The sequence below is a fragment of the Lepidochelys kempii genome, chromosome 14 (assembly GCF_965140285.1).
Source record: "Lepidochelys kempii isolate rLepKem1 chromosome 14, rLepKem1.hap1, whole genome shotgun sequence".
Taxonomy (NCBI): Eukaryota; Metazoa; Chordata; order Testudines; family Cheloniidae; genus Lepidochelys; species Lepidochelys kempii.
Genome location: NC_136393.1, coordinates 10,341,208 through 10,357,618, shown reverse-complemented (window position 1 = coordinate 10,357,618; position 16,411 = coordinate 10,341,208). Strand labels below are relative to the sequence as shown.

General features: G+C 40.4%; 1 protein-coding gene across 1 annotated transcript in view; it reads left to right on the top strand.

Annotated features, from left to right (window-relative positions):
• ANKFN1 (ankyrin repeat and fibronectin type III domain containing 1) overlaps window positions 1-16,411 on the top strand; it is a 98,294-nt gene that overhangs the window by 20,106 nt on the left and 61,777 nt on the right. The window lies entirely within an intron of this gene.

Here is a 16,411-nt window from a genome sequence, read left to right as displayed (position 1 = left end):
AACCAGATTAATCCTGTACACTTATACTAATCACCCTAGTAGCGGTAATACTCTACAATTCCATGGGACCTTTCATCTGAGGATCTAAAAGCTATATGTAAACAATTAAGCCTCAGTTAATTAAGCCTGGCCCACACATTCAGGCTGTGTCTAATTCTTGCAGCTTCTTCCTTTACGACATCTCCAAAATCCAGCCTTTTGTCGCAGCCCACACTGCCAAAACTCCTGTCCAAGTCCTTATCATACACTGAACACAACAATCTTCACCTTTCTGACAGGTTTATAATGGTTTGCAAATTGGTTAAAATGAAGTGGAGAGAGGCGAAGGCCAAAACTTTCAAACTTGGGTGCTTAAAGTTAGGCATCTACATTCACATTTAACACCTAAAATAAGTAATCTTGTTTTCAAAGACACTGAGTAACCGTGGCTCACATCAACTTCAGAATTCATTGTCAATGTTGTGTCCAGACACGCAAAGTGGCCCCAAACCTGATGGTTTTAGAAGAGAGTTAAATCACCCATATTGCAGCTAACTAGCTGTGCAAAAGCGATTTAGTGATTAAGAAACTAGACCCCATTTTTCAAAAGTAACTTAGGAGCCTTCAAATGACTTTCACCGATAGTTAGTCTCCTAGGCATCTAAGTGCCTATGTCTTTTCTGAAAGTGAGACTTGGGTACCTAAATCACTTGGGTTAAATTTTCAAAAGCACCTAATAGGACAAAACTCAGATATATCCAACATGCAGGGGACCAGTGAATCTTGTACAAGTCATAACTTCACAATAATGTAAATTCCCAAATACAATTGATTATTTTTTTAAAATATGTACTTTCCAAAGGTTGTGTGATATTTTCCCCACACACAGTTGTTTAGTTTGAATCTGTTTTATAGCCTCTATCCTCTTTTCTGCAGATATGAAGGCAAGAAAAATGTTACCCAAATTGACATAACTTTCCTAAATCTGATTAGTTCACACTCGAGTGCCTTCATGCTTTGAATAATCCATACTGCTGACTGTTCTATGCTTGGTCAGAATGGCCATGAATTCTACCAAGATGTTCATTTTAAACCCTTTATCCCAGGAAACTTGCATATTTAAGGTTAGATGAAAAGAAAGAGCATTAATGGGTCCTGTTGGCGACTTGTGGGGATTAATTAAGCACAATATATGGAATTGTTTATTACACTGCAGAGCAAACTTCTTTATGTTAAAATTAACCTTTCAAAAGAGCACTCATGTTTTGAACAAGGTTAGAGTTACTGTTCCCACAAAGATGGTTTGATAATATTAATTGAGAACCTTTTAGCGAAAAGTATAAACCCCAATTCAGCAAACCACCTGAGCACATACTTAAGTGCTTTCCTGATTGGGGGCCATAAATAGTACATTACTATTTATTTTTAAGAAAGAAGGAATCAGGAGAGATAGTAGTCTTTCTCCTCCTCACTACCAAACTCTAATAATGATGTTTTCAATGGATCTATGGATTATTTTGGATAAGTATCAAGATTAAAGTTGCTTCAGGTACTTAGCATTTTGACAAGCTGCCAAGGCCCTTTTCATGGCATGTCTTTTGACATGTTTGATATGTGGCTTGAATCTGCATTGTGGAATAACTTTTTTCCCCATGTGCCTATTTGTTCAAAGTGATTCAGAAACATGTATCAGAACATTATCTGAATCCTGTGCAGGGTTTTCCTTGGTAATTATATAACTTCTAAATAATAAAGGACAATAACATTTTGCATTCTCTTTAACCCATAAAAGCAATTTACTTCCTTTAAGAGACTTAATTGAAGCACACAAGGTAGATGGGTGTTAACGTTGGGGTCCCAGCTAGTTTCCAGTTCTGTGACTGCATTCTGCCAAGCCATTTCTTTAAGGATCTGAGATATTCTTTACTTCCTACCGTGGACTGCCGTTCAATCTTACTGCCACAATCCTAATGGCTCCTTTAGTTTCCCTCCAGAGAAGGCTGCCTTATGTCAGTGTCTGAAGTGAAATGATTCCTATGTATATAGTAGTTCAGTAAAGTGTTTTGAGGCTTGAGACAGGCATGACATAAATCAATAATAATAATAATAATAACAATAATTGTAATAACCATCTCCAAGCTACAGAGAAATATTCATACCAGTTCCAGAAAGACCCCACCCCAGCAAAAGGATATTAAGGATTACATTAACTCACCAGGAAAAAATCTCAGATTGACTAATCATGCCCTGAGGACAAGCTTTGCACCTGAACCTGCAAACACTCGGACTTGCCTACACTGTATAAACCTCTTTGCACCCTCATGTAAATGTGCTGCGCCGGTGTTAAAAAGTGAATTACACCAGCACGGCTTACTCCAGCTTGAAATTGGGTCAGTTATTTTGACATTGAGGCAGTGTGTCTACAGTGGAACTGGATGGGAAACAGTTTTCCCATGCCGTGAAGATCTTCAAGATATAAAAATATTTTCCCATTCCGAAGCAGGATGAAAACGTCGAAATCTTGAAAATTTTCACCAACGAAAAATCTAAAAAAAAAAAAAATCTTGTTCCAGGTCAATTGATTTCTCGGGTATTTAAAAAAAAATTTTACTCTAATTACCTTAAATTTGGAAACAAAAATGTTTTGAACCAGAAAACTGAAATTTTTCTTTTAGAAAATGTCAAAACATTTTTTTCAAAAAAATACTTTGAGTAAAAAAATTCATCGAACCTGACCTTTTAAAAGTTTCTGCTTCAACAAATCAGCGTATTTCAATAAATAAAAGGTTTGATTGAAAACTTCCTGACAGCTCCAGCCTGCACTACATGTTTGTACAAGCATAACTATACTGATGCAAAAAAACCCACAAAACCATAACACCAGCATAGACGAGACCTTATTCCTCACTGTTGTCCCATTGGAACCTGGAAGTAGGGCATTCAAGAACTGTTGTCTTCAAGAAGTAATCCTTTTAACTGGTGTCCTCTCTCTCTCTCTCTCACGTGTGCACACGCGCACACACACACACACACACAGAGTTTAATTAAATGAAAATCACTTTTCAACATCATTAACCAAAGGTAATTGTAAAGATTGTTGCGAAATTCAAAAACTGCACTGGAGGAAAAGTATTGCCAGTCTGGAAAAAATGCTACGTCTCTTTCTTTTCTTTTTTTTAAGCCAGTTTTTTGTTGTTGTTGTTGTTTTCCCCCTACAATAGATGTAATTTCAGGCATATATAATCTCCTTTTATTGCACAATATTATTTTATACGAATCTCCTGTCAGAAATGCTTGAAATTCCCCAGGCATCAAGATAAACAAGAGCATGTGTAATATCAGAAGATAACCACTGAATGAACCACCAATGAAAAATTACCATGAAATATAGTCTCAAATTATACCCCTGAGTTTCGTATATCTTATTAATTTTGAAGAAAACATATGTTAGACAAATAAATTTTCTTTTGGTGAAAAATGTGAAGCTGCTTATGGTTTTGAGTTTAGTTATGTAGCCAACAGACCTGAAAAATTCAAGTCTGAAGCTGTAGTAGGAAACAGAGAGAGATTCAAAGTCGCCCTTTAACTGAGCAATTTGAGCTTCTCTACTATCTGCGTGAACGTTGATCCCAAGGCCCACATGACAAGCTTCACAAGCTGTTTTTTCAGTAGCAGTATTTGCATTTAACAAGGTCTTACAAAGTTCTCTGGGTGGGTTTTGAAATAGCTTCCCAGCCTGACATCGAGTTGGGGGGACGATGATTTGTTTAGACCACCTGATCCCCCTGTTACTATTTTCTTTTTATTAATTTTTTGGTTAAACATTTTACACATTTCTGTTTGTCAATAGTCCCCCACTACCTCCTAGGATTTCTGCCTGGTGGAAAGTATGTTTTTCTTTTGTGTCAATTTTGTAGCCTTAAAGAAAAAGTCAAGCAGTCAGGTTAGATCAAGACGAGGTGGAGGAGGGAGAAAGCAGCTATTGCTTGCTCAATTTTTTACCAAAAAATTATTCCATACCTCCTTTCCTCCAGGGCAATTTGTGGTTCACCTCAAACATTTTTTGCATTAGTATAATTTTCTTTAATTACCTCTAAGTCACTGGTTCAGCCCAGGTCAGAAGTGAAGTGGCCAAAACTTGTTACCATCTGATGGCTGGCTTGGTGTCCTATGTGTAGTGAGTTTACTGGGCTCAGCCCTGCTCCCAGAGAAACGGGTGTCGATATTACCAGCACAATCGATGCAATTTGACACTTTTGTTGGAAGTCTCAGGAGAGGGAACTGAATGGATCTTGGAGACTAAAAACCCATTTCATACTTAGAGGGGAAACCCTTTTAGAGTCAGAGTTTGGGACCCCCAGCGTGGCAGAATGGGGAAGCTTGCACAGATTGGCTTGCATTGTACACGCTGTATAGATAAATAGACCTTCATTGACCCAGGGTCTCAATCAGTTACCCTTTACAAGCACTAAGGGGAAGATCCAAAGCCCATTGAGGTCAGTTGGGGGTATGTCTACACTGCATTGTAAACCTGGGTCTGTGGGACCCAGGCTTGTGGACTTGGTATGCCCAAGCCCATACCTGTGCATTTTATATGCTACACAGACGTTCGGACTCGGCTCTGTGGCTTGAGCTGCATCCACACTGCAAAATGACAGGGGTTGACCTGAGTCACACCGGGACTTGGCTCTGACCTATCCCCCAAGCAGGATCCTAGGACCTGAGTCCTGACGGCTTACTGACCCCATCAGACTGGTTTCTGTGTGGAATGATTTGTGTGTGTGGTTTGGGCTCAAACCTGAGTCAGAGCTTGGGCTTAATGTGCAGTGTAGACACACCCTAAACTAGGAGTCTTCCCTTGAAAATCTTTACTTGAAAAATCACAGTTTAAGATTGTAAAAAGAATTTAGGGAGTTTTCCTGATCCATCATATTTTATTCCTGTGAATAATCTGTACTCTCATTGACTTCTCTGGGTCTACACACTGTGACAGACCCAGACCAGTAGGATACAGGAGTCTGGTAGAAAGCAAATATACTGGCCACTGGATGAATAGTTTTCTGTTCCCTGAGTGACCAGAGCAGGGGCTGCCCTAGAGCAATCGGAAACCTTCTAGAATCAATTAAGACAGGCAAGCTAATCAAGACACCTGGAGCCAATTAAGAACTTTCTAGAATCAATTATGGCAGGCAGGCTAATCAGGACACCTGGTTTAAAAAGGATCTCCCATCAGTTAGTAGGGGGATGTGCAAGGAGCATGGAGTGAGAAGGCGTGCTGCGGAAGGACTGAAGAGTTCAAGCATGATCAGGCTTCAGGAGGAAGATCCTGCAGTGAGGATAAAGAAGGTGCTGGGGAAAGGCCATGGGGAAGTAGCCCAGGGAGTTGTAGCTGTCACGCAGCTGATATAGGGAACATTGTAGACAGCTGCTATCCACAGGGCCCTGGGCTGGAACCCAGTGTAGAGGGTGGGCCTGGGTTCCCTCCATCCCTCCAACTCCTGATTGGACACAGGAGGAGTTGACCCGGTCTGTGAGAAACACCAAAAGGGAAGGTCTAAATTGCAAAGGGATCTGCCCTGTTCCTGACTCACTAGGTGGGACACAGAGACTGCGGGGATTGTTTCTCCATTTCCCCCTTGCTGGCCAGTGATGAGGTTAGCTGAGTGGATGGCAGGTTTGAGCCAAACTGAGGGCTGCCGAGAATCTCTGAGGCAAGCAGATCCGCCAATAAGCGCAGGACCCACCAAGGCAGAGGAGGAACTTTGTCACAACACACACACGCACAACCTCCCTCTCGTTCTTTCTCTTTTTATATATATAATAGACAGTATGTATGTATGTGCAGGTAATCCAGCGCACATATGCACACAGGTTTTGTAAGGCTGTATTAAACTGGTCTATCAGTAGAACTTGCACGTGTCCTTTTTTTTCTTTTACATATGACACCTACAGCCTTTTCCCCCATCTCTCTCTCTCACGACAGCCATCCCCATTAAACGTTGTCACTGAGGAGTCAATAAAACAAATACACATACTTCAGCTCCTTTTGACTTCAGTGGGTAGGAGCTAAGGGTGCTGACATAAACTCCTAGTGTATGTTTACACTGCAGCTAGAAGCCAGCCTCCCAGCCCAGGACCAGACTCTCACTAGCAGGGCTCAAGCTACCATATTAAAAATAGCAGTGTGTATATTGCGCCTCTCGTGGAGACTCGGGCTAGCCAACCGAGCTCAAGCCCGGAGGACTGGGAGGGCTTGAGAGACTGAGTTCACGCCCAAGCCGCGATGTCCACACTGCTATTTTTAGCATGCTAGTCTGAGCCTCTGACTTCCCAGGTTGAGCGCTCGCTCCCAGCTGCAGTGTAGACATACCCATAGGACTGAGCCCTTACCAAGAACTGTGATGCTGTAACATTAAGTTCCAATGAATGTTTTATAAAGTGCTGCAGCAAATGCTACATCACAACTTGAGTCTACCCACAGCTTAATGGCACCATATATCCAAATTGGTCTTTATGCCATGTTTGCCAACCATTCTAAGTATTTCTGTATATTTTTAAACGTTCTTTTTCCTTCTATCCCCAAATCAGTTCTTTTCTGCATTAAAAATGAAAGAATACATTTCTTTGTAACATATTCAAGTTTATGCTGCAGAATAGGTGTGGTCTGGTTTTTTATTTTTACAGTAGTTCATTTACGGCATTTTATTAGGTCTCATGGGCACTTTATTTGCACACTACATTTCGGTAGCTAACAAGACTGTGCAACTTGATTTCTATTTTTATGCCCAACAAGTACAGAAATGTGGACATGTTAAAACAAACCTTTCTATTTTCAAGTCCTCTCAGCTTTTGTAGTATCCTTTGGACTTTTTTTTTTTTAAAAAAGGCTCTTAAACTTTAGGACTAGTTTAAAGATACCAGAGACAGATATGACAATTTCCTGCAATATTCTGGGTAGCTTTACTGAATTAAGTTTAAGTGTGTTTGGAGTTCATTGTATTAAAAATGCAAAAGTTGATGTGTTATTGCCAAAGTACCATAAATGAACTACTGTAAAAATGAAACGTGGTGTTGTGGGATTGTATGTAACATATCTGGGGGGAGACAAGACTAATGTAAACCCTGGGAGAGTTATGAGCATCAAAGGGCTATTTGAGACAATGGGCCAGACAAGAATGAAATTTTAATTAAGTGGGTTTTGCAGGAAATCAAAGGGAGGGAGGATGCAAATGTACCCCCTTCAGCTATGCCAAGATTCAGCCTTTTAGAGTTTCTCTCTGAGGAGGAGACTTTTGTCTGGCTGATTACCTCTTCACGATCTCTACAGATCAAAGACCCAGGCTGCGTGAAGGAAAGGCTAATGTACACATTAGTTTCCTTGTTCCGAGTGAAAGGGTGTTATGAAATTGTGACCACAAAAAACCCCCTGGGTAGAGTTTGAAGGACAGACTCCTACCAGAGCCCTGGTTGGAGTTGAGGGTTGCTGGAAAGCATATTAGCTTCGGTTTCTTTCATTGGTTTGTATATGTTTTCTCTATAGTGCTTTCACCGTAAGAATTAATGTGCTTGCTTAGGAAAAGTTGTGTGGTATCTAAGAACTGTGATAATTACACTATTCATAACCTCTGAGAAAAAGACAACGCAAGCCTGCTTAGTGAGTCTGACTCGCTGGGAAACTCACAGTGTAAGCAGAGAGCTGGGCAGCCTGGAAAAACCCCAGTCAGATGGGAGAAAGACATGGGTCTCCAACCAAGAGAGGTGACATCATCTGAGGACTGGGTGCCCTTGTAGGACCAGGAGATGGAGTATAGTGGCAGTTGCCCTGAACTGGGACAATATCCATCAGCTAGGGTTAAATATTAAATGAAGGTACAAAAACTAATGTAATTGATCAGCCAAAAACTACTCAAGTCAGTTATTCTGATCTTCTGCTTTGTGTTTTATGAGCATTTTGAGCAGCCAGTCAAAGTGAATGGCAATGAGAAACCCAGAGACTTAGGGTCTGATCCTGTCCTTATTTTGGGTGAACAAGAAATACAGCATCATACCTTTGAATGGATGATTTTAGGAGATGTTGGTTTACCTTTTACATTTGCTTTGACTTAATAATAATTAATAAGTAATAATTAGGGCTGTCAAGCAATTAAAAACATTAATCATGATTAATTGCGCTGTTGAACAATACTAGAATACTATTTATTTAAATATTTGTGGGTGTTTTCTATATTGTCAAATATATTGATTTCAATTACAACAGAATGCAAAGTGTACAGTGCTTAGTTTTTATTTATTTCGATTACAAATATTTGCACTGTAAAAAACAAAAGAAATAGTATTTCTCAATTCCCCCATTGCAAGTACTGTAGTGCAATCTCTTTGTCATGAAAGTTGAATTTACAAATACAGAACTCTGTACAAAAATACTGCATTCAAAAATAAAGGTGTAAAACTTTAGAGCCTACAAGTCCACTCAGTCCTACTTCTTATTCAGCCAATCGCTCAGAGAACAAGTTTGTTTACGTTTGTCAGAGATGATGCTGCCAGCTTGTTTACAATGTCACCTGAAAGTGAGAACAGGCGTTCACATGGCACTATTGTAGCCAGCATCACAAGTTATTTATGTGCCAAATACCCTAAAGATGCATGTGTCCCTTCATGCTTCAACCACCATTCCAGAGGACAGCATCCATGCTGATGATGGGTTCTGCTCTAAAAGGATCCAAAGCAGCGTGGACCAACACATAGAATCATAGAATCATAGAATATCAGGGTTGGAAGGGACCTCAGGAGGTCATCTAGTCCAACCCCCTGCTCAAAGCAGGACCAATCCCCAACTTAATCATCCCAGCCAGGGCTCTGTCAAGCCTGACCTTAAAAACTTCTAAGGAAGGAGATTCCACCACGTCCCTAGGTAACGCATCACCCCTATCAAATTTATGAATCTCATGGACATGTTCATTTTCATCATCTGAGTCATATGCCACCAGCAGAAGGTTGATTTTCTTTTTTGGTGGTTCGGATTCTGTAGTTTCCGCATCAGAGTGTTGCTCTTTTAAGACTTCTGAAAGCATGCTCCACACCTAGTCCCTCTCAGATTTTGGAAGGCACTTCAGATTCTTAAACCTTCGGTCAAGTGCTGTAGCTATCTTTAGAAATCTCATATTGGTACCGACATATGCTGGGTCATTATCTGAGATGGCTATAACATGAGATATATGGCAGAATGTGGGTAAAACAGAGCCAGAGACATGCAATTCTCCCCCAAAGAGTTCAGTCACAAACTTAATTAATGCATTATTTTTTTAACAAGCTCCATCAGCACTGAAGCATGTACTCTTGAATGGTGGCTGAAGCATGAAGGAGTATACAAATGTTTAGCGTATCTGTCACGTAAATACCTTGCAGTGCTGGCTACAAAAGAGTGCACACCCCTTTTCTCACTTTCAGGTGACACTGTAAATAATAAGCAGGGAGCATTATGTCCCGTAAATGTAAACAAACTTGTTTGTCTTCATGATTGGCTGAACAAGAAGTAGGACTGAGTGGACTTGTAGACTCTCAAGTTTTACATTGTTTTGTTTTTGAGTGCAGTTATATAACCAAAAAAAAAATCTACATTTGTAAATTGCACTTCCATTGCACTACAGTACTTGAATAAGGTTAATTGAAAAATACTATTTTATCATTTTTAGAGTGCAAATATTAGTAATCAAAAATAATAATATAAAGTGAGCACTGTACACTTTGTATTCTGTTGTAAAAGAAATCAATACATTTGAAAATGTAGAAAAACATCCAAAAATATTTACTAAATTCCAATTGCTCTTCTATTGCTTAACAGTGCAATTAAAATTGCTATTAATTGTGAGTAATTTTTTAAAATCGTGATTAATGTTTTTAGTTAATCATGTGAGTTACGTGTGATTAATGGACATCCCTAATCATAATAATTAATAATTAGTATTTTGCTAGTACTTTGCATTTTGAAAGCACCCTTCAGACATTAGATCAATAACCCTCACATCACCCCTTGGGCTTCGTGAATAACTATTATCCCTACTTTGGAAATGGGAAACTGGGATAGAAAGGTAAAGTATATTGTGTAACTTTGGGCAAAATATCAATGGCATTGCCAGGATTAGAACTCCAGCCCTCCTTGTTCATAGCCTCATTTTCATTCCACCAGGACACCCTGCTTTTCAGGTGGCTAAGAAATGTCCCTGTAGGATGGTTCCTGCCTCTGCAGCTCTAGTGAGGGCTCCCAACCCCTGGGGTCACCCACTGCAAATTTTACAGGAACCAGAACCCCTCCCGCTGCTGGAAGATGTTAAGCGGGAAGCTCCGAAGGAGACTCTCATGGAGATTCCCTGCCTTTCTCTTGCAGGTCTCACTGAGCCAGAAGGTGATTTGACCCATGGCATACACAAGTGCATTGGGCCTGAAAAATATTGTGAAATCCACTTTCCTATCAAGTTAGAAACATGTCACAGTCTGACAACATTTCAGTCACCTCATCTAAAGCCCACAGTGGTCTATGGGATTCTTTCCATTGACTTCAATGTGTTTCGGATCAGGACCCTACATCTGGTACCAGCTCCTTGCCTGGCTGCAGGATCCAATTTTTCATAATGTACTGTGCAGTTGGGGATCCAGTCAAGCTCATCTCTGTGGACCTTGCAACATCCAAAAAGCCTCAGTGTGCAGAATCCAGGACCTTACTGTACTAATATTGGGTCTCTCACATGGTCCTGCCAATTGACAAATTACATTGAACTACCCCATTTGCAAGTCCTGCTACACTTTGTGTTCCTTCCTATCCCCATGCCTGGATCATGTTTCCTGTATGAAGAAGAGTTCCTTGCTCAAAGTAATGCAAGTACAGTAAGCAGCAAGGGACACGTTGGGCAAGTAAACCCATGTTTGTGTTTGCTTTATCTTCACTGAGCGCTCTGCTTCTGTCTCTAATGCTTCTGATCCTCTTTCTTCACCTCAAAGTTGGTACTTTTGTTGGTGAAAGTAAAATTTCACAGCTTAGGCAGCCCCCATGCTGAGCAGAGAATTTCTTTGATCCCCAACCACTATCTAATGGCATTTTAAAAAGAATTTAGGGATTAACTTAGAAAAAATAAAACCCCTAAACATAAGTAATTAATGCTCTCGGCAAATAAGACTTTTTTTTTTATTTAATGTTTCTAACACTGCAGCACTAAAAGAACAATGCTGGCATCAAACAATTTCACTTGATGGCTGTTAGTGTATTTTCTTTTGTTCGATTGCCATTAAACATTCTGATACCTGAAATGTTGGGCACATGTGAGTGAAATGACCTTTTTTCTGTGTATGCGTCTTTACGACTGTTCATTTTTTAATTGGATTTTTGAATGTAGCAGAGTTCAGAAAGAGCCTGAGCGTAGACAATGCATGCATCAGTCATGTGTATAGTCCTTACTGGTGTGCACCATCCCCATGGCTTTGGTGGCACAGCTTGCTTGAGTCAAAACTATTCCCTGGGAATGGGGGGCTTGTAAGATTGGGGCCAGAAGCAGTTATGCTTTTCTAAGACATGTTGCCTTTGGACTAGAATCACACTTACGCTAAGGCCCCTAGTAAATTACATGTGATCAGGTGCTCCTATCTCCTCATCCCCTGCCCTTTAGAGAATTTGAAGGAAGATCCCAAGTGTCTGTTGGGGAAAGTGAAAATTGTGTATAGGTCTTGGGGGGGGAGTCGTGCAATACTTGGAATTAGAAAAGAACTGAAGAAACTGAAGCAACAAAGATTGGCCGCAGCTGGAGAAAGGAAACTGGATGGAGTAGACTAGTGCTGTGAGGTGGTACAGAGAATCCTCTTTCTTAGATGCCTGGCTGATGAGTCTTGTTCACATGCTCACAGTTAATCTGATCACCAGATTTGGGGTCAGGAAGGAATTTCCTCCCATGTCAGATTGGCTGGGACCTTGTGTATGTCGGGGTGGGTGGGGGGCTCCTTTCTCTGCAGGATGAGGCATGGTTCACTTGCCTGGATCATCTGGGTATATCTCACTTAATCAACTCCGTGCTGTTGTAAAGGCCTCTGACATTGAAGCACATTGCTCCCTTCTATTCTCCGCCTGTGGCACACAATAGTTTAGTCCCCCAGGGACTTTGGTCTAACTTCCCAACATAAATCAAATCTTTGGATCTAATTAAACTACAGAGCAACTTGGTAAGTAATTTAAGTGTGAGTGAGGAAACAAATGCCAAAAGAAGTGACCAATTCTGCTGTGGCTTGTGCTTTCTGTTTATTCAGGAAAAGGTGCTCCTTTCCTGAATAAATCAATGATTGGGGTGGGCGAGATGTTTTATTACCTTCGCTGTATCTCTTGTCCGTCCATCCCTCTGGTGAGCTGCCCTACACTCTGCGCATCGCCCCCAAAAAGGGAGCGGTGGGAAAGAAACAGGTGACAAGAAGCCTATCCCTTGTTCTAAAATGTAAAGTGCATGAATTGGGTATTTTTTTTAAAAAAAAAAAAGAAAAAAAATCTTGGCTAAAAGTAGGTTACATAACTTAAGCCAGTCTAAAATTATGTGCCAGCAATTTACATGAGTTTTATGTAACTGTTTATACTGCTGTTTATTTAAAAATTACTACTTATCTTGGCAACCGCAGCTACACACCGTGCATTTGCTAGCTCCGGAATACAGGGCACCTTCATTAAAAACACATAGTCACCAATATATTAGATACAAAAAAAACCCCTGCTCTGACATAATGTTAAGAGTCAGATAGAAACCCGCAACAGCAAGGACATTCAGTGTTCAAGACAAAGCAGGCCTTTCGGGTGTCGAGAACAGGGCTGGAGCATGCTCCATCCTTAATTCACCCAGCAGCGCTAAGGTATCTTACAGCTCAGCTGCTACAGTCTATAAGACAAGCTCTTGTTCTTGAGCTCTTATAAAGGACCCTCTTCATCCGTAGATGTTTATACCTCTGCTTTTGTGGGTTCAAGTCAGACCCATCACACTTTTAAAATGCTGAGGGGAGACGGTCTTTTGTTCTTTCTTAAAGTCCCATCATCATGTTATTTAGAGCTTTAATTTTACCAACCTTTAAAATGTTGCCGTCTCATGTTTTATTTTATGTTTTCAATCTACCTCTCCATAACCAACATTAAAAAAAACCTTGTCAATGGCCATTTTTTATGTAGGACCTACTCAAAAGCAATATTTAGTGCCCTCTCACTGCTTCTGCATGTACATTTTTAAGCAACAACGTGCATACCCCAAATCTGTGCAGCCGTCTTTGAAAAGGGTTGTGCATTAACAATCTAAACCATGAAACAAAAGGGAAAGAAACTAATATTTGTGAAATGGTAAAAGAGACAAAATTGGTAGGAAAGTACCTTTTGTTCTCAAGTTTGAAGAAGGGAATAAGAAACAGTGAAGAGTTAGAGGCTATTAGCCATATAACGGTCAGCCTCACTTCAACAAAACAGCAGTATCATCAGCATGGGACAGTTCCACAGACAGAGCCACTTCTTAGCTTGGCCTCATGAGGACTTGCAGGATTATTACAGTATTGTTACTGCCCTGTATTGCAGCTCAGACTGGAGGGTGTCCTATGACACTGGCTTCTCTCTCTCATTGCCCCATGTGAGTTGCAATATCCGTTGCAAATTGAATCCAGTGCAATAGCAGTAAAGCCATGTCATACCTCCATAGTCCAGAGCCCTTTGTCTAAGCCTTTCACCAGTAGAGGCCCCGCCTTTCACCAGTGTAGCACGTCTATATGAGGGGTTTGCAAGTTACAGCAGTGAAAGTTGCTCTAATACAGATAAAGGCCGTCTGAGGCATTCCAGCTAGCAGTCTCTTGATTTAATCAGGAGGAGTGTTCTCAGCTCTGGCACTTGCTTTTTTGCTTTGGTTCACCATAGCCCAACCCCGATGTTCTCCATCATCCAAGTTGTCTTCAAGGATCTGATTCTCGATTGCCCTGCATCCCAGTACAAAGTGAATGTAAAGTGTTGAAGTTCTGATCTGGTGGTGTTTTGCCCTCCCTTTGCACCGGTGTGAATAGCAACATCAAGTGCAGGGCAATCAGTGGTGAATTAAGGCCCAGACTGTATGACTACACTGGGGGGGAGGGAGGGGGAAGAGTGGTCTTAACTTAGGTTAGCTAACTCACATTAAGGTAGCAGTGTAGACATGGCAACTCAGCTGTGAACTCGGGTTAACAGCCTGAGATCCACCTCGGCACCCCTACAGAATTTCACCTGAGCCGCTAACCTGAATTAAAAGCCAAGCTGCCGTGTCTTGACTGTGAATTGAACCTGAGTTGTTAACCCAAGTTAAGAACACACCTTTTTTTGTTTTTTGTTTTTCTACATAAAATGTGAGTCAGGAACTGACCGGAACAGGAAGGGAGTAGAGTTTGGAGTACAATGGTGGTGAAGAGCCTGGGGAAACTATTTGGAATAGAAGTCTCAAATAAGACCCAGAAGTCTTAATTCCCAGTCTCCTTCTCTAACAAGAAAGGAACAGACCCTGCTTCCCTCTGAAGTCTATGGGAGTTTGGCCATTAACCTGAGCGGATGCGGGATCAAGCCCTAAATGATGCCCACAATTCTCTGGTCCTACCAAGTTGTGCTCAGTGCAGGAATGGGGCTTGGTGGAAGGTGGTTTTGAGCGACTTTTGTGCTTCCCCTATTCTCAGGCTGAACAGTCTGTGTCCAAATTCCAGCTACTTGGAAGCCAAAGTGAATAGACATTCTGGCTACATTCCAGCTATGCCCAGTACACTAGAGGAATTCTTTGACAAGCAGCTCCATCTGGCTTATCGCCTTTTTGCACCACTGGAATGATATAAAGAGGCTGTAAAACAATGGAGCATTAGTCTCTTAATTTCTGTGTATGTGTCAGATTGTGGATGACACTGTGATGCATCATTAATATTCCATGTCCTTTTAAGCAGCCTCCTGAACCATTGCTCAGAATATTACCATCCCAGCAACTAGTATTCTTACCAGGAAGTGCATTTCTGCAACATCATACCATTGCCTTTTATTCATACAACACTAAAAAAAATGCATTCAGATCCGGTGGTGCCGGTAATTTATTCATTTCAACCAAGCTTTGCAACATACACTAACACATAGTTAAAAAAAAATTATATGCAATGAAACTTCTGCCAAAATTGCTCTCAGTGCGCTCTGAGATGCACCAATAAGCACATTATCCTTACCGTGAAGTATTTTTCTGTATTGTGGGCCTCATCAAATGTCAATTGAAGTCAATGGATGCAGTCCTGCAGTTAGAAATTATTACAGTGACTGTGAAGACTGTGTCACAGACATGCTAGCTTCTTTTCACTGGGACTGTGCTATGTAAAAATACTACTGTGTAAATAAATAAGCCACAGAACAAGGTTTACTATGCAGTAATATGCTTTTAATTTGCAGTTGACTGCAGTTTATTTCAACGAAATCTAAGCCTAAACAGGCTCAAAGTGTAGACATACCCCTAGTCACACCCGCAGAGTGGCAGCCACTCTCCCCTGGACACAGTAGCTAGGCACCTGCCAATTGCTCAAGGGAGTACTAGCTGAGAATGTTGGCCAGGTGCCGAGTGAGCATATTAGAAAGAATCACTTGCCCTTATCTCATGCCCCCAGCTAACTGTGTGAGACAGGGCATCGGTTTGCTCGGAGCTGTTAGCACTGCTTTCACCTGTTTACAATACATTTTTGTTTTATTATTTTGAAAACCTCCTCTTTTGTTTTGATGGGTACAATAATGGCTGTGGAGGGAGGGGACCTCAGCCTTTTCTTGCTGTTCGTAAAATGCACACCTTTTTATTACCCAGTTTCTTTCTTTGAGTTCTGTGATCTCTGAATATTTGGGGAAATGGATTATTATTTTTATTATTTTATTTAATAAATTATTATCCTTCAGTACTACATCATGGGGATGTTTTGTTGGGTTTTTTTTTTAAACAAATAGCCTTCATAACGTAGAAGATCTTTAAGCATAAAAGGGAAAGTTACTGTCTAAAATATATCCCATAAGTCACCAAAAAATCCTGATCATGACTCTGTACTAGGGCTGTTGATTAATCGCAAATAGGTCACGGGATTAACTCAAAAAAATTAATTGCAATAAAAAAAATTAATCGTGATTAATTACAGGTTTAATCACACTGTTAAACAATAGAATTTTAGTAAATATTTTTAGATATTTTTCTACATTTTCAAATATATTGATTTCAATTAAAACACAGAATACAAAGTGTACAGTGCTCACTTTATATTATTTTGTGACAAATATTTGCATTGTAAAAATGATAAACAAAAGAAATAATATTTTTCAGTTCATCTCATACAAGTACTGTAGTGCAATCTCTTTATCATGAAAGTGCAACTTACAAATATAGATTTTTTGTTACATAACTGCACTCAA